The sequence below is a fragment of the Aquila chrysaetos genome, chromosome 5, assembly GCF_900496995.4.
Source record: "Aquila chrysaetos chrysaetos chromosome 5, bAquChr1.4, whole genome shotgun sequence".
Lineage (NCBI taxonomy): Eukaryota > Metazoa > Chordata > Aves > Accipitriformes > Accipitridae > Aquila > Aquila chrysaetos.
This window is the reverse complement of record NC_044008.1, coordinates 15,339,242-15,352,011: the sequence shown is the minus strand read 5'-3', so window position 1 is coordinate 15,352,011 and position 12,770 is coordinate 15,339,242. Positions and strand designations below refer to the sequence as shown.

Below are 12,770 nucleotides of genomic sequence, written 5' to 3'. Positions count from 1 at the left end.
GATTTCCAGTCTGTCAACAGGAAAGAAATGTTCTCTCACTTTTCAAATGCATCAGAGGTTCAAGACATAATTTTCCCATTAATGGTTATTTCAGCCAGAGTAGTGGCTCTCTTCTGCTTAGCCAACTCACAGGAAAGGAGACATTTTGCTCTTACTGTGGTAATTACTCACCAAAAATTGAGCAGCCTAAGGAGAATTTTCACACACCTGATTCAACCTCAGTTCAAGAGTATTTATTATTGTTATTTCATGAATCAAATTACCTAAACTGTCAGGTTTTATTTTCACCTCCTTTCTCTTTAAACAGTACAGCTTCTCCATCCACTGCCTTGGTAACCTTTCCTAAAATATTAAAACAGTACCTTAGCATCCTACACCAAAAACTTATGCACCATTTCATTTGATTTCTCAGCTAAAAGCTTCCTCTGTACCATTTGTGAGTGACAACAGCAAACTAAAAGTCATGAGTACTACCCAGGCTACCTTAATCTCACCTAAAGCGATCCCAGTTTAGCAAGGTTAGTAACCTATGCAATTATGCAAAAAAGTCCCAAGTAGATATCTGGGCCATCTATTTTCTAGCATTGACTTGTAGACACATAAACCCACTAGTCATCTCCTTGATAATTAACTTGAGGTGTCTGTTAATATGAAGTGATTCCACCACACCAAGAGCTTTTTTGGGGATCCAGGTTTAAGTAAAGAACAGCATAAAATCTGGGTGAGTACACATAGAAGCCCCAAACCGTTGCTGTTGTCAGTGCTGAAACACGTTCTCCCATTGCTCCAGCAGCTACACACCCGAGGGATGAAAGTGTTTGCCAGAGAAGAAGGAATCCCAGGAGTCTGTCTTTTGCCACAAGAATTTGAGCACTTATTTTAGGATGACTGGGAGCATGTAAGACATTAAGATAGGGGAGATTGTTCTGATCCTTCCCATTGCTTCCGCTCCATCTTGACAAATGTGGACTGAGGCAGACAGATGATTACAAGGACATAAGTTCAAGAAAGCTCCAGATGTACTTGAATCCTCCCTACAATGAGGTCAAGTGACTTCTCCAAGGCCACACAGAAAGTCCAGGAAAGCCAAAGTTCTTGGTCACACTCCCAATCTCAGTGATGATAACTGTAAGACACCATGACTGTAAAAAGCACACTGTTGCCAAAAGTTTTTCTCTTTAAGTTCTTGTGCTGCTTAAAAATATTACATTTACTCCTGCGTTAACACAACATGGAGTCAATGAAACACAAGCTTCAATATTCATTCACCTGAGCAAAAGTAGATGTAACCAGCAACTACTTTGTGTTTTGTGGTTCAAGATCAAAAATGTGTGGTGATGTAGAACATTCAATACCTGTGAGAAATTATGTTGTCCATACCAGTCATGTATGTCACTTGAATTTTAATTGTGTGATTTGTCTCCCCAAAAAAGTTCTAGTGCAAGTAAAGATTCAGTAAAAAAAGTGTCAAGGCCAATGAAGCCTTCTTTCTGAGTTTTCTAGATGTTGGATCAGGGCCTGAACCCATGTGGCAATACTTTGTACCTCATGATACAGTATTTACTGCATATTACAAGTTTGTCTGCTATTGTAATTGCTTGGCCACCTGAGCTGATTGGTAAATATATAAACAAGGATGTGAAGTAGCAAATGGTGCAAATGCAACAAGAAAGAATGCTCTGGGCAAATATGGATACAGAAACTCTGAGGTTTCTATGTACACAACATGATGCACTTCACTTAGTCAAGTATTTAATATATCACCAAGAATTACTTAAACAGGCCTTTGCATCATGAAACATACTGCATCTGATCTATTTTAGCAGTGAAAGGGATTTTATTATATTTTGCAAAAGCAACCTTGAATTTTAGCACAAACAAAATATTTTCTGTTGGTTTTGGAAAAAAACCAAACAAAACAAAAGAGTATGCAATTAACAGAAAAGAGCATGGCTGATTAACAGAAAAGAGCATGGCTGGGCACAGGGTGAGAGCTCAGGTGGTGGAGTTTCACTCGAAGGTGGACAGTTTTTTTACACCTAACTTTCTCCATCCTTTGAACAGGAAGAGTGAGAATAATTCACTACTTCCTAACAGTGTGAAATTTTGTTTGTTTATGGTTTCAAGAACTTTGAGATCTTCAACTGAGCTCTGTAGCTCTCCAGGGGAGCAGAGGAGGGGCATGTGATGAGACAAGGGCATGTAGCCCTGGATACACTGCCATTTTGCTTGGGGTGCCAAGGCTGTGGTGGGGACTGACCTGTGCCAGGGCCCTGAGGTGCCACGGCATATTATAGCCATCTTTGTTCACTTCCAGCCCCTCTCAATGGCTGCTTCCCCAGAGACACTGGTCAGAAGTAGCTCTGTATTCTCCTATGGGCTTCGTTAATTTTTTAATCAGATGTAGCACAAAACAACAGCAAATCTCTGCCTCAGCTGCTTGCTTTATACTTGATTCTGCTTTTCCCTGATCCTCATCATTTTCTGTCTCATTGCTCCAGGGCTCCAATGGGCCTTGCCTCAAGCTCCAAAGGGTGCTGAATTGACCCATTTCTCCTCAGCAGCTTGTAGCCCAACAGCAGCCCATAGCTGGGAGAGGACGTTCTCCTCCAGGTAGTGGCATGGCAAAGCCAGCGAGGAAAAGATAAGTACTGCATATACCTCCTAGCATTGGCTTCCTCTGGGGAAAATGTGGCTTCTAACCTCCTCTGTGGCTGTATCTGGCAACTAGAAGATGTGTGCAAGGGGTAAGGAGGGACGTTTCACTCTCTTCCCCATTTGTTTCACAGTATAAGCTGCAGTCTGGCTGTTGGACTGAAGTGTCTGAAAGAGGACAATACTCTTTTATGCGGGACCTTAAATAACTGCAAGGTGACTGTTCAGGGCTCTCTGCTTCTGGTGTGCCTGTGAGCTTCTGTCCCCATCAAATGACTACTCATCAGCTGCCTGGTGGTAACTGCAGCGTGCATACAGCCTCAGTCCTACAATTACAATGGATCAGACAGCATGCAGCAGCCTGATACCGCCTGAGGATTTGGTGTATCATTTTTGTTTCTGCTCCATTCTCATGCTTAGCAATACCCAATGCAGTAGTACCATGATTTACTCAGCTACATGAGGACATGAGGACAGAGACTTGTGAAGCAGAGGACTGAGGCTGTGGCTGTGAAGTATGAGACAGTGAAAAAGCTGGATCTCTGCTGGGAAAGTTGAGGCGGGGAAGACAGAAAAAGATGGGGCATGCGAAGCTGGGGTCCTGATCTGAGGACATGGACATGTGCAATAAGAGGATGAGGGAGGCAGTGGATATGGTTTTGGGATCTTTGCTCTAAGAAGCATGTGGCAGAACAGCTGTGGCAGCACAGGTTTATAAGTTGGAAAAAAGGTTGTGTGGTGGGGTTAATGGGAGTGGCAGGCATCAGCTTGAAGAGGAGGCTTGGGTGGTCCTATGACAGTAGGAGAGCAGAAACAAACAACTTTTCCACAATAATTTCAGTTCCTACCTCAATATATTGCCTGGGACATACATTATCTAAAGCCATCCTTGCAATCTTTCTACATTTGGGTAGCACTACTATTTCATCTAGGCTATTGGAAAATAATTATAATAATCCTAGTCTCACAAAGATCAATGACAAACCTGGTTTTGAAAGGAGCAATTTCACTAGACCTGGGCCTGAATAAAATGCTCCAAAGGCAAACAAAATCTTAATTACGCAAAGGAGACAGATGCAGTATTCATCACTGGTGCTGTTCCTTGCTGCCTGTAAGCTCTGTGACTAGAGAAAACCTTTAGAAATATCCCACAGGGATAGGGCCAAACTCATCTGGGTACAGACAGAGAATCACTTTTTTACAGTTCATGAGTTTAGATTATGCTTATTTTATATGAGAGCAAACACGAGTGAAAAAAATACGCCACTTACAAGTGACATGAGGCAAAGTTACATCTGAGTAATAACTTGACTGAGTCTGCCACCACATTAATATGCAAAAGGCAGCAGGAAAGCAGTGCAATACTTCAGATGTAGATATTTCTTGCCTGTGGATTTGAGCATCAACATCATGGAACAGCCTGAGACCACGGAAGACCCCACACAGTAAGCGTATTGACCCGCAAATGTTTTGACAGAGATCTGTTAAGCTGTAAAGGTAGGCAGGTGAATGCACAGAGAGAAAAAAAACCTCTGCAGCCCACATTGACCTCAGTCACATAAAACCCGGCTGTTACAATATGAGCTACATGGGTGATAACAAGGAAGCAAGGTCAGAATATGTCCCTTTGCTGTATATGGCTCCCCTGACCATTGCTGGAGCTGAGGGAATATTGCCATCTAGTGCCACACAGAAATCCAGCTGTCTAAACAGAAAAGAGTCATTTAATTCACGTAGGCAATGGTTACAAAGCATGCTAAAAAGCAGGGACATTATGTGCCAGACACATCATTTTGGTCAGTGTCTTTGCCAAGCTTGTTATTGAAAATAGTACATTTTCTCCTTTAAAAAAATGTCAGTGTGTTGTGGGAACTGAGTCATAATGCTTTGGAGAGGAGACCTCATTCACAGTTGTTCAGCAGTTGTGAAAGAAGTGCAACAGTACTCTCACATAGTGCTTTAGCAAGTAGCAGTCAGAATGATGGGATGCTGTTGAGGATAGGATTTTTCTTACCTACCTTGAAATAAGTAAAATACAGACCTGCATATGTTAACGTTATATAGTCACCCTCGGCTTCTTTTCGAAACAAAACAGCACCACTAGGTCACAACTGGTGTAACCAACTTTAGCCATTGCCTTTAGGATGGGAAGTGCTGTACTTTTGAAACATCTGTTTCTCTGCTGTGACAATAAAGGGGGTTTGGGATGGCCAGCTCTGATGTTCAGATCCCGCCAACCCCTAGTGCCTGTCTCTGTACCATTTTTTTACCAGGAAGGCAATAATTTTGATGACCTATTGGTGGAAAAATAAATACCACTTTCAGACTTCGAAACCCCATGATCTCAGTTGCGTGATTCTCATTCAGGTGGGCGGACACAGGTGCTTACACAAGAGTTCCCACTGACCACAGTGGAAACAAGCACTGGCCTATACCATATTTCATTCGCTGATAGGCAGGCACGCTGGACCATAACATATTTTATATTCACCTCTGTGTGCAACAGCATTATGAACTTCCTCCCCTTGTCATGCCAGAAGGAGCCTTTAGGGGTGACAGAGCAGTTTGGTTTCCCTCAGCCAAGATCCTGCTGAGCCAGAGATGAGGGTTTTTTAATCAGTGCATATGTTTGAGATACTTTTAATGAGGCCATCAACTCGCTTATCTATGCTACCAAATACGTGCCAGATTATAACAATTTTCAGTCATTGCCCATCTGGAGCAGATTCAAACCAGTGGTTGATTTTTAAAAGCAATTTGAAAATCAAAATCAATTAAGCCATCAAATATTCCAGCTGCAAACAATGTCCAGATTTTCAAGCCAGGAACGTAATGTTCATATCTGTTGACTTAAAATTACTTGAATGTCCCACCAGTATCTCTGAGTTAATTGCCATGTTATTGCTTGTGGTTGTGACTTTCCCACTATTTCTACCCACTAACCATGTAAAGAAAATGATTAAATCACAGAGAGAATCAGAGGCAATAATGTAAAAGAATATTATTTTTCAGCCTGAGAAGGGTTAGAATATTTGAGAAACCCACCACTCCATTTTCTTTTAAATAGCATGAATTAAGCAAGAGGCTGCTAAATTCATTTGCTTATATTTTTAAAATTCATTATTTCACATCATCAAATATAAATCCTTACAGGGGTTTTTCTCCTTTTCTGTGCTGATTTAAATATGCTGAAAAAAATGTGTATCACAAGTTCCCCCAAATGAGTTATTTAGGTAATAAAATGTCTCACAATAATAGTAGTGTTATAAAGTTACTGATGTCAAACTATGCCAGGATTTTTTAGGGATATTTTCTTTGCTTTAGAGGGAGGTTCACTTAGCAAAGTCCTTATATGTGGTATTAGAAAAGAAGTAGAATATGTGCATTGTCCTAAATGTCCATAAATAATGTTGAATTAAAATTCCATCTCAAAAGGAAGCTGAAAAGCAAGGATGGTAGATTTATAAACACATTTTAAAGCACCTAGAAATTTGACTTTCTAAAACCCTCACTCTTATCATCTCAGTTCCCCATAACTAAGATTAGCTAAAAAAATCTAAGCTAACAGCTTCCAGAAATAAATACCAAGAAGCTGGCAGCAAATTCTGGAATTCCCCCATACCTCTCAGTCCATGGGGACACAAACTGACCTTTCAGATGCAACATAAATCCAGCTGATTTCCTCAGGCTTTTGCCTGAGATGAAGGCTAGCTCAGACAGTTTGGGTGTTCTAGGCAGGAAAGCATTACTAACATTAGCTCAATATCTTAATTGCTGTACTTAAGTGGCTGCATACTTGCCTACAGCTGGATCCAGCACAGAGAGAAAGCTCTCTCAGACTTCACTGAGATCTGGATCAGCCTCTTAGGTTTAAAGAAGCTGGGGAAGTGGCAGGAAGGATGGGCATCTTCCCTGCTGGTACAAACTGTCATGGCTTTACTGACATTTGCACCAACCGAGCCTTTACCCTAGGAACAGCACAGCTTTATGAAGCTATGACATAAAATAAATTCACAAATTGTTCTCCTATGCTAAGGGGCAGCAGTGAGATAACATGCCAAATCTCTTTAAGAATCAAGAGGTGGACACCCCAAAATGTTCACACACCCAGCAGTCCAGTTGGATGGACAGTCTTAATGCAAAGAAAGGTAATGTCCATACATGTTTAACAACAGCACCGATGTATCTTTTGTTTCAATTGACATTAATGGCAGACAGTGGGTTTTAGCCATTTTGCTTTACTGATACTTGCAAACCTCTGAGACTGTTTCCTTGCATAAACCATTTTTCTGGAGAAAGGCATTTTCTTGACAAAACCAGCCTAAGCTGTACAGTCCACTCAGTTGTTTCATCTCAGCCTGGGCTACCCCAGGCTCATGTGCCTGCACAACTGCTGGTGTTGCCACACAGGGAACTGGATCCATGAATTGATGCTGGATAAGAACTGAGCGAGTGGATGACACGGCCAGGAACGAATGGCCAGGAAATAGGGGGTCTCAGCAAGAAAGTGCCTGTGAAACCACAGCCTATAACACTCCCTTCATTTGTGTCCAGGGGATGTGGAGTAATGCTGGTCCAGGTTGCGGGATACACCATAAATGGGTTTTACAGACCCTGAAACCTCTAATGTTGTTGCTGTTTTGTGAATACAGAAATTTAGCCTTGCTTCTGTTTAAAAAAAAAGTGCTAAACATTATACTATTAGCTTTTTTCTGTTGAATTAAATGCTCTGTGAAGTATCAGAGGGGCAGTCACCATGTCCCAGCTAAATGGTTTGTTTGTAGCAAATTACTTTCTATTCTGAAGCAAAAAGAATTTAATCAAGTGTCAGAAACAAACTACATCTTGACAGATTAGCAGGGTTGCTGCTGTTAAAATAAATTTGTTGCCAGATTTGTTTACAAAACTTCTTTTTCAGGGATGGGTGAACTTCCTGGAATTTGCCAATCTTTTGAATAAATATTGTAGAGGATTTGTAAAATGAGAATTAATTAAACTTTTCCTCTGAGTGTAAACCAGGCATTTTGCTCAGTGTAAAAAACTGCTTGCAAGCAAAGGGAATTCTTTTTTTTTTTTTTTGGGGGGGGGGGTGTGGAAAGGCAAGGAAATCTGAGCACTCCCTTTCCTTTTCCAAACAAAATTTGGGATATAGTAACTATGACTAATACAGGAATTGTAATTTATACATTAGATTTGATATATCCCTTTTTAACTTTCTTCACAGTTCTGCACTGGGCTCAATATGTTTGACTTCAGCTTTCAGATCCCACAGAGGTTTGTTTATTTTTCTACGAGTCTTTTTGGTTTGGCTGCTTCTGTACAATATGTGGCAGATTTGTTCACTTCCGGACTTGGGGCTTTTTGATACTGACTCCCATATATGACTTGTGTTGCTTTAACGAAGGCCTTTGAGTGTTAGTCTGCATGGGTGGTATCACCATCTCAGACAAAGAGATAAGCTTACTGTCATCATCCATTCATTCTACTGGGATATCTGAAAGGACCGGATAATGAAATGCTCATCCTAGCCAGGGAGAAAACAAGGATCAGTATTTGCATTCCACCTTTTCCCTCACTGCAAGTTGGGTTTTTTGTGGGATTTGGGGGGGGGGGGGTGTTATTTTTTTAAGTCATCGTGAGGAAAATATTTTTCATTTATGAAACAGCAAACCTTCTGCTCTTTCATGTATAAAGTCAAGAAACAGTCACTAAAGATCCCACCTATTAGAATGATTTTGCTGTGGCTCCACTGGAGAGGAAATCCAAAGATGGTAACTCTTCCCTAATAAAGAGACAAACAATCTGCTCATTTAGACTAAGATTTTTTATGGGTGTTTTTTGGTCAAATGCCACTAACCTGAGAAATTAGTCCTTGACAAAGGCCTTCACTGCTACCATTTGGAAGATACTGTTTCTGACAAAGCCAGTGGCAGATGTCACTGGCAATGGACAGTCTGCCAATGGCAGCAAGAACTTGAGGGATACCAACAACACTGTCTAGGTGAATTAAGCACATGGGCTGTCAGTAGGTCCTACAGAGAAGTTACAGAAGAGTTCATGGACTTCACAGAAGACACAAGATTTTAAAAGCATGTAGCATTCAGGCAAATAGTCTTTCTTTGATTCTTTAGGTGTCAAATCAAGAGGATTGATTCTTCCCAGTTACCCTTCCCTAAAAAATTTCCAGTTTTTGAAATTATTATGACTGGTCTTAAAGGTTTGATCAGTCAGAGCTACCACAAGCTGCTGCTGTCCTAATTAAATTAAACTCCACTGGGTCCATCCTTCCAAAGCCTTGCTGGGTGCATTTGAGCAGTGTTTCCCACGGTCATCTGTATGAAGCAGCATGTTGGCAGGATGGATAAGCATCTCCGTTTTAAAGACAGCCTCAAGCTTTTCCTTAAAGAGGCTAACACTGCCACTAACAGCTAGGAAATCCTGGCAGATAGTCCACATGAATATCTCTTTCTATATTTGCACAATGTCAAGCACACTATCAGCACTGAATAAATAATAATCATAAAAACCTGGAGTCAGCTGGGAAATAGCTGTGAATGAGACATTCAGATTTTAAAACTCGAAACTGCAAAATTATCTTGTTATGATTCTGGGCAAACTGTTCTTTTCCTTTTCCCCTGTTGTTTTCTTTTCCTAAAGAAGAAGAAATGCTAATGCTACTGCTGAAGGTGAGAAAAAAAGTTTACTTGGTCCTGTATTACAGAATTACACATCTGAAGTGTCCTGCCTGCTTAATACGTAAAATCCCTTCAAGGAGCAAAATGAAGAACAGTGCTGATTTTAAATCCGAAGAAAGATAATGTCTGGACAAAGTCAACTTTTTTCTAAATATGACTGAAACTCCATGATAAAAAGGATTTATATGAGTCATAAATCTTTAAAACAATGAGCAAAATTCATGGGGAATGCAGTCTCCAGCTCTATAGAAATAATAATAAAGGGCAACTCCCTTTGGTAAAACAAGTTGAATTTGGTAACTCTTATTTAATTCAGACTCTTGACAATCATTCAGGGTTGCTCTTTCTTCACAAAAGAATCAATTATGTCTCCTTCTCTGCTGAGGTGTAGGGATCCTAAAGTATACTAAGGGTATTTCAAAACTGTACTTTTATGGTTACAGATGAGAGAAAACGGATTCTTAAGGTACTTCAAAATCTGCTTTTATAATTGCTGCCAGGGATACATGTACAAATATTTTTTTCATGTATTGGTCATATTTAACAGAAATACAAAAAGATCTGAGGAATGCCTCAGTATAATCAAATTGCAGTTAAGTTAGTCCAGAAGCATTTGTCAAAAGATATAATGGCAAGGATTATAAAGGAGGAGAATAAACTGAAAACACAGAATGCCAAAAATCACCATCTGCTGAGATGATGCAGTATCATGCTCAAAGCTGTTAAGGTGTTACTAGAGCTGTTGTATGTTACAACATTAAACAGTTAATTGCAGTTCATGCGTTTTAAGTAAAAGGACTGGGGACTGCTTTTTACCATAGCAACCACAAAAAAGAAATCTCTTAAAGCATGTATGCAGTATGCGCCAACAAAAAAGCAAAGAAAATAAATATACTTGGAATTCAGCATTTAAACTATAATTATTTGGAGAAATTGTTCTTTCCAAATTTACATTCAGAGTAGCCTGGAGAGAATAAGACATTCATTCCAAAATTACCAAAAGTCTTTCCTGAGGGACATGGCTATGTATTAGATTCTGTACCTTATCTCACTAACAATTGTTAAGATGACTCCTGCTGCTTAGGTGAACCGAGTAGGGAAGTGAATGGATAGAAAAGAAAGGAAAACTTCTATCATCTCACTGACGTGTGGCCACTTGTGCTGCATGCAGGGCATGGGTATAAATGAATTGGTCAAGATCACATGTGTATTATTGTTTACTTTTTGCCACTCCAACCATTTCTGTTGTGTGCTGAGGTCAGCCTATTTGTGCTCTTTTAGCATGAGAAGCAATTATGGTGACAAGATTTCTGACTGTTTATTCCCAGGTCAGGTCAAGTTTGAGAGAAGGACAGAAGAAAAGGAAAGTAAAATGACAGTGACATCATCATAATTCCCTAAATATTAACACATGACATTTTGATATCAGTGGAACTTCTTACCCATGTTCCCTTTTGAAATAAAATGCTGATGAGTTCAACCATCTTTCCAGATGTGGTTCAGTTTCAATGGAATAGTTATTTTGATGTATGATTCTTCTGAAGCCTTTGCAAAGGCTGGATAGCTGTAGGGGCAGCAGATTAGAGAGGCAGCCCAGCAAACTACCTGCAGCAGTGATCTAAAAGGTGAGACAGGCAGGTGAAGAGCAAGAAGGAGTAAGAAAGAGGGAGGTACTGCTGGCTGCTGTACCCAGAGGATACACTGAGGGCAGGAGACAATAGGAAGGATTGTATTTCACCAGCCCTGAACTAACTAAAGGTTTGAATACGGAAATGTTTTTAAAACATCTATTGTAACTGCTGAAAACAATTATGCCTGTCGTATCTGCCAACTCTCATAATTATCTGCTGCTGTTTTAAAAGTGTGCATGGGAAATTTTGCAAAATCTAGGACCAATAATCCCATGGCTGACACAGCATGCTCTTAGACTCTTACACCACAAATGTAGCGTGAGAACTGAACAGAACAGTTGGCCACATTAAGATTCAGATTGACAAAGACAGACTGAGGGGGTTTTGTCAGCTGATGTAAAAATTTCCATAGGCAAAAATATTAAACCCTGAATAAACGGAGGAATTAATCCACATATAAGCACTTTCAGGACCTAGAGATGCCCTTCAAGTTTTCCCTCTACAAATCCAAAAGACACATGTTCATGGGTCCGTGCACCCTTAAGTTCTCCAGACAAGACCATTTCTAACCCCTCCAATGTAGACTTATCTCTCTATTTCAAGGAATTCATATTGTAGTGCTATTAAATGTTGTGTTTATCAAGGGACTGCTGTTAGGTCTTTTCACCACCATAACTCGCTCTGTTTACATATGGCCTCTAACTTCATATTTGTATTTGTTTATAACAGCATAACATAACTTCTGCTCCATCAGTTAAGAACAACTTTAGAAATATTTAAAAGTGCCCAACTCTACTGTGACATGAACACATAATTCAATAAAATGCCACTGGTTATGCTACTAAGAGATTTGACTGAGTTGTAATAATTGTGCTAATTATGGTGATGCATGAGGGCACAGAAAAAAAGGCTCCACTGTTCTTGTAAACAGAAGAGTAGACAGCTCTTGCCATAGAGAACCGACAGTCAAAATATGCTTAGACACATAATCTTCCATGAGATTTTTCAGCCCACTATACATAAAGCATTCTGATTTTGGTAGCTTTCCTATATCACGGCTACAATTGTAATAGTATTTTAAAGTTACTAGTAGCTGCAATGCCAAGAGAAAAATAATGTTCTTAGCGCAGATGGAAAAACAGGTATTGTATTATCAGATTATTATAGAGTCCCTGAATGTAAATATGAATGCAAGTAGAAATGTGAGAGCTCAGATTTAGTATATGCAGAATAAGACCCCAATTCCACACAAGGAGGAAGAGGAGTTTGTGTTTAGTAACGGGTTTGAATTTGAATATTTTTAATTGATCTATTATTATCATTATTATTATCATTATTATTATTATTATATATCAATCAGCAGAATTAAACACAGACAGAGGGAACCCACAGATGCCTGCTGTCTCTTAAAGAAAAAGCTTTTTTTTTTATCTGTCAATTAAAAGATTTGGAAAACAACAGTTAGTTCTGGCTATAATCTTGCAGTGAACCGGTATCCGAAAGTGAACTACAAAATACTCAAATGTTAATTTCGTCATGATTTTTAGTTAATTTTTTTTCGTAAATCAGTATTGTTCGCTTTTTGTCAGTCTTGTAACTTTTGCAGATGTCACATGTTGAGTATCTACAAAATGAGACTTGATTCAATGCACAGAGCTGCATCACTGGAGGTTATCAGGCAGCTAAAATGTTTGATGGCCATAGATGTACAAATATTTTCTTAATGTGAACCTGCAAAGTTGCAATTTTAGCTCCTAAGCATTTCAGTACTGTGCACCCTTCATAGGCA

General features: G+C 39.6%; 1 protein-coding gene across 1 annotated transcript in view; it reads right to left on the bottom strand.

The window, feature by feature from the left end:
- CDHR3 (cadherin related family member 3) overlaps positions 1 to 12,770 on the bottom strand; it is a 66,700-nt gene that overhangs the window by 45,488 nt on the left and 8,442 nt on the right. The gene's annotated exons all lie outside the window — the stretch shown is intronic.